Source organism: Triticum urartu, chromosome 4A (genome assembly GCF_056163025.1).
Source record: "Triticum urartu cultivar PI428250 chromosome 4A, HENAU_Tu73, whole genome shotgun sequence".
NCBI classification, from domain to species: Eukaryota; Viridiplantae; Streptophyta; class Magnoliopsida; order Poales; family Poaceae; genus Triticum; species Triticum urartu.
In genome coordinates, this window is record NC_141876.1 from 102,428,398 (window position 1) to 102,434,866 (window position 6,469).

General features: G+C 47.4%; 1 long non-coding RNA gene across 1 annotated transcript; it reads left to right on the top strand.

The window, feature by feature from the left end:
• Positions 1 to 529: 529 nt before the first annotated feature.
• LOC147974983 (uncharacterized) lies at positions 530 to 3,832 on the top strand. Its single transcript, XR_015600459.1, has 3 exons — positions 530 to 860; positions 1,875 to 1,952; positions 3,527 to 3,832. It is a non-coding gene; the product is annotated as an uncharacterized LOC147974983 (long non-coding RNA).
• The last annotated feature ends 2,637 nt before the right edge of the window (positions 3,833 to 6,469 follow it).

The following is a 6,469-nucleotide window of genomic DNA, read 5'->3' on the forward strand; positions in this document are numbered from 1 at the left end:
AAATTCAAATCCAATCTAAAAGTCAAAAATTCATTTTTGCCAAACCTGAAAACTAAAATGTTCAAGGTGTGGAAAATAATCCCTAGGTGTTTATCATGTTGGAACCAACCTCTTTTGGATTCCAAAAGTGCTCCTGGAAACTATTTAGTGGTCCAGCAGTATTTGAACTTAGCCTTTTCAATTTATAAAAATGGTTAGGCAACTCCTTTTGGCCTCAAACTTTTTGTGTCTCCTATAAATAAGGTGCTTGATTTATGTGACAAGTGTCATCTCTAGCAAAACTCATTTAGTTTTACAATTAAATAGAAAACGGTAAAGAAAATAAGGAACAAAAAAGGAATGTGTTAAAAGGCTAACCTAGTGCTACAATGGCCCAGCCCACCCAACCTACAGTGGCCCAGCCCACCTCTCCTCATCTCCCTCCTCTCGCTACAGGAAAACGGAGAGGGCGTGGCGGCCATCCCGCGGTCGTAGCCGTCCCCCAGCAACGCGCGGCCATCCCTGACCCCCCCCCCCCCCCCCCCCCCTCTTGGTTAAAGAACACCCCCTGGAACCCTAGATCGAAACCCTAGATTAATTCCCCTCGCTCCCTCCCTCACCATCATCGTTTTGGACGCGCTCGAGCTCGTGGTCGCCATGGCCGACCTCGTCGACGCGCCCATCGTCATCCCCGCGCCTTGAGGTCGCGTCCAGGAGCTCTGACGAGTTCGTCTATGTCCTCTACGGCCACCCGGTCGAGCTCGACGCCTCTGCATCGTACAGATCGAGCTTCATCTTCCTCGGTCACCGCCGACGTTCTTCTTCAAATTCGTCTGATCCTGCCCTCCTAAGCTCCCACCGGGCCTACTTGTTCCTCCACGGTGAGCTCCTCCTCCGAATCCCCCTGACCGCAGTCTCGATCCGTCGCCGTAGTCGCCTCTACGAGTCGGCGGCCGCCATGGCCGAAGCTCAGTGTACGCGTACGCGCCCCTAATTCACGCTGCAGTGCCGCCGCCGCCGGCTACGCCTCAGACGCCTCCGCTCCGTTGCCTAAAGCTCCGCCGGCGAGCCGCGCTCCGCCCGTGGGCCTCGCCGACTTGCTTGCCGCCCCTCCCGCTCGCTAACTGCGTCGGCCGGCCGCGCCGTGTCGGTGCGCCCGCCCTGTGCCCCGTACTGCTGCTCTTCAATTGCTGTTGCTCGCTGCTCTTGCGCCGTTGCTCCTCTACCGCTGCTTACTACTGATGTTGCTTACTCCTGCTACTACGCTGTTGTTTGCTGCTAATGCTAATGGTCATGGCCGCCGTGATATTGCGCCCATGTGTGTTGGCCATGGCAACACACCCGTGGCTGGATGTGTGGCCGACCCTCTGTAGATTAGTTTAGGGACTAATTAGTGCTAGTTAAATTAGTTGCTACCGTATGACATGTGGGTCCCATTTAATTAGGTTAGTTTTATTTATTTGTTTAGCCTATGACATGTGGGCCACACCCTCTCCCTTTTGACCAGTCAAATTGACTTTGTCAACTCGAATTATTATTAAATCTAGAAATTCCAACAAATAAAAATAAACTTTGAAAATTCATAAAAAATAAACCGCAACTTGGATGAAAATATTTTGTACATGAAAGTTGATCAGAACAACGAGACTGTACCGAATACGCTCTCAGTTCATATGTCACGCATCCCTAGCATAGCGAACCTGCAACTTTCCCCCTCCGGTGCGTCTGTCCTAAAATGTCTAACACCAGGAAAATATTTCCGGATGTTTTCCCCTTCGCCGGTATCGTGTAGCCCTGCGTTAGTTCACCCCTAGCACCGCGTATTACTATGTTATGCTTTATGATGCTTTGTTTGCTTTATATTTATTGTTTCTTCCTCATCTTCTCTTCGATAGACCCCGAGACCACTACCGACGCCATTGTGATCGACTATGTCTCCGACGACCCTTCTTCCTTTACAACAGAGCGTCCAGGCAAGCCCCCTTTGATCATCCCGATATCGCCCATTTCCTTTCTCACATGCTTGCATTAGATTTTGCTACTGTAATTGTTTGCTCCTATTCTGATGCATAGCCTGCTTTTGTAACCCACTTATTGTTACCTACCTGCTTATTCTGAACTGCTTAGTATAGGTTAGTTAGAGGTCCATCAGTGACCCCCACCTTGTCCTAGTTGCCCCGCTTTATGTTCGATGACTCGATCAACATGATCGACGTTCAGGCCCCGACATCGCACATCACCCCCCTAGCTGTACGACTTTGCAGAGTTACCATCGAGTGCCGAGGGTGGAACCTCTTACATCACTCCTGATGAGATCTCGATAGTGTAGCTATTCGGTCATGGTCATCGAGGGTGATTTCCTCTTTAACCACTTCCGATACGACTCTGTCGTCAACCCCTCAAGTGTGAACCTCGAGGGTGGATCCTCTTACGTTCACCTTGATGATTACATCGAGTGGAATTCACCGGGAGTGATTCCTCGGGTTTTCCCCTTGATGTTTGGCACACAGATACTTGGACTTTACAACTGTTACTTGAAAAGGCGGGTCGACCCTGAGGGGTACCCGTGAGTGATGTGGAGACGGGTTGACCTGGAGGGAGCCCGTGAGATAATTACGAGGCGTGGCCGGGCATTCCTAGCCCTTGCAGCAAGTCCTCGAGACGGGGCGACGGGGTCACATCTTTCGTGAGTCTCTGCTCTTGACCGCACTACCAGCACACTAACGATTTGGATATTTGATCTGAGGGGCCTCTGGCCTGATAGCACTAAGCATCACGTGGGCATAGTATGGTGTTCTGCGTGGTATGCATCAGCCGAAGCTTAATAGACGTCATGCGATTGAGCGGCGCGTGCCGGGTTGGACTTGTAAGCACCTGCCTTTTTAAGGAGGTAGCTAGGTCTGCTCACCGGCCACCCACGCAACGTGCAGGAGTTCCCGGGGCAATGGCCCAAGACCCCTAGGGGCATAGGTTTAGTCCGGCGTGCTTGACCTCTCTATTAAGCCTAGGTCGGGTTGCGGCGTATCGTTTGGCCGAGACCGGTCATGACCCAGGAAAGTGTGTCCGGCCGGAGTTAATCGAGCGTGGTGGGAAAGTTGGTGCACCCATGCAGGGAAGAAAACATCTATCGATAGTCTGTCCTACGGTAACAGACACTTGGAGTTGTATCCCGATCGATACAACTAGAACTGGATACTTGAGATGAGAAATGGTTATGAGAAATGGATAGTATGGCTCTGGGATTGCTTTCTCGCAGGGAGTCGAGAAAGGATCTCTGGCCGAGGTTGATAACACTACTACTACTTTACATTATGTTGATCTGTACTCTTCTATATGCTGCAAGATGCTTGAAGATGCTATTCTTCGATAGGCTAGGCTTTCCCCTTCTTTTCTGGCATTCTGCAGTTTAGTCCACACATACAACCCATTTCCTTTGATACAGATGCATACTTAGTTTAGATCTGATGTAAGTCTTGCGAGTACTTTGGATGAGTACTCACGATTGCTTTGCTACCTCTTTTCCCCCATACCCGATTGTTGCGACCAGATGACGGATCCCAGGAGCCAGACGACACCACTGATGATTACTACTACCCCGAGGGTGCCTACTACTACAAGACGGCCGCTGGCGACCTGGAGTAGTTAGGAGGCTCCGAAGTAGGAGGCCTTGCCTTTTTTATCGTTGTTACTTTTGTGCTAGCCTTCTTAAGGCAGACTTGTCTAACTTATGTCTGTACTCAGATATTGTTGCTTCCGCTGACTCTTGTGTATTCGAGCCCTCGAGGCCCCTGACTTGTAATATAAAGCTTGTATTATATTAATTTGTGTCTAGAGCTGTGTTGTGATATCTTCCCGTGAGTCCTTGATCTTGAATACACATTTGCGTGTATGATTAGTGTATGATTGAATCGAGGGCGTCACAGGTATATATAGCCTCGACACAAAATCTAACCGTTACACACAATTTGCCAAACTCGGTGAGACCGAATCATGAAACTCGGTCAGACCGATTTAGTTCAAAATGTGGATGTTAGGCTTTTCGGTGGGACCGATACGATCAACTCGGTGGGACCGATTTCATTAGGGTTAGGGCATAACGTAATCTCGCTGAGACCGATCACATGAACTCGGTGGGACTGATTTCTGTGATAGGCAAACAAAGAGTTGGTCAGGCAAACTCAGTGGGATCGAATCGCTCTTTTCGGTGAGAACGAAACGTTACGAAAGGGAAACAGAGAGTTTGCATTGCGAACTCGGTGGGACCGATTGATCGTCTCGGTTATACCAAAACGTTACGAAGGGAAACTGAGAGTTTGCAATCCCATCTCGGTGAGACCGAGATCCCTATCGGTGAGACCGAACTGATTAGGGTTTCTGGTTGTGGCTATGTCAAATGAACTCGGTGGCGCCGAATAGATCAAACCGGTGGGGCCGAGTTTGAATTTTTGTTTGGGACATATGTGGATATGAGAAATTGGTTGAGGCTTTTGGAGCATATCACTAAGCATTTTGAGCAAGCAAGCCATTAAGCAACACCTCATCGCCTTTTAATAGTATTGGCTTTTCCTATGGACTCAATGTGATCTTGGATCACTAAAATGGAAATGTAGTGTCTTGAGCTTGAGCCAATATGTGTCCTTAGCATTTTGAGGGGTCCACATTCCTAGTCCATGCCATGCCAATCATTGAACTTTCTGAAATGATCATCTTGAAAGAGCATTAGTTCAATGATCTATATGATGTTAGGAATTACCAAAACCACCCAGGGATAGTTGCACTTTCACCCTCTTTGTGTGATTGGCGTCCTGCTACTATCTCGGGCCAGCCAAGGATCAGTCCATATTTTAACCGTTGTTCCATCTCCAACTCGATGAATTAGACCCTCCTTCAGAAGAACAATACCTTTCAATATACTCCTCCACGTATCTGAAATCCCTGGTTGTACCTCGGCCTCCAAAATAGAAGTATTCTAGAAGTATTTCGCCTTGAGTACGCGTGCACACAATGAATCAAGGTGCATCAACATTCACCACCCCTGTCTCGCAAGCATAGCCATATTGAATTCGTATACGTCTCTGAATCCCATACCTCCCTCCTTCTTCGGTTTGGTTTAGAGCTCCCAACTCAGCCAGTGCATAGTGTTCGTCTTCTCTTGTTTTGCCCACCAAAATCTACAAATCATCTTGCCAATCTCTTCACATAGGGATTTTGTAAGATCAAAACAAGACATAGCAAAGGTAGGAATGGCCTGCACACACGCTTTTATCAGCACATCCTTACCCATCTTGGACAACAACCTTTCCTTCCACCCTTGAATCAATTTCCAGATCCGATCCATCAAATACTAAAAACTTGTTTTCGAGCTTGTCCCACATAGACCGGAAGGCCTAAAAATTTCTCCGTGCGCGCTTCTGATTTAATGTTGAGTGCATCCAGAACTTCCTTTCTCTGACCCGCGTTGGTGTTCTTACTAAACATAACTGAAGACTTGTCATAGTTGACAACTTGGCCTGAGCAAGCCTCATACAGATTTAGCACATTTTGCAGTGACGTAGCACTCTCACGCGAAGCTTTAATGAGTACTAGAGATTCGTTCACAAATAGTAGATGGTTGAATCTCGGGGCCATATTGCAAATCTGAATGCCTTCCAGTATTCCATCTATTTCTGCTCTGTTCAACAAGGATGAAAACCTCTCTGCACATATAAAAAAAAAAGATACGGAGACAATGGGTCTCCCTGGCGCAAACCCCTTTGTGGCAGAATCACATCCGTATAATCCCCATTTACCTTGAACTTATAGGACACTGAGGTCACACATAACATAATCCTGCTAATCCAAACTTCCCGGAATCCTAGTTTACGCATCATCCTCTCCAGAAACTGCCAGTCGACACGGTCATAAGCTTTACTCATGTCCAACTTCACTGCAGCAAATCCCTCCTTACCCCCTCATTTGTTTTGCATATAATGTGTGCACTCATATGCCAGCAAGATGTTATCCGTAATTAACCTACCCGGCACAAAAGCACTTTGATTTGGTGAGATAATGTCTGGTAAGATAGTTTTTAATCTGTTCGCCAAGACCTTTGAAACGAGCTTGTATACGACATTGCAAAAGCTTACAGGCCTCAAATCCTTCATACACTTAGGATTCTTAACCTTGGGAACGAGCACCACACACGTATCATTCCATCCCTCCGGCATTGTTCCTCCATTCAGCACACACAAAACATCCTCCTCCACTTTGTCTCTGACAATATCCCAACATTTTTATAGAAAACCGAGGGCATTCCATCTAGACCAAGGGCTTTGAGGTCTCTAATACTTTGCAAAGCATCATACACTTCCTCCCTAGTAAACTCCTTTTCAAGAGCATCATTCATTTGGGGTGTAACATGTGATTCAATATGACCCAGAAGTTCATCTTGGCGTGAACCTGCATGGGATGTAAAAAGATTTAAAAATAGTTAGTGACTACTCTCTTCATC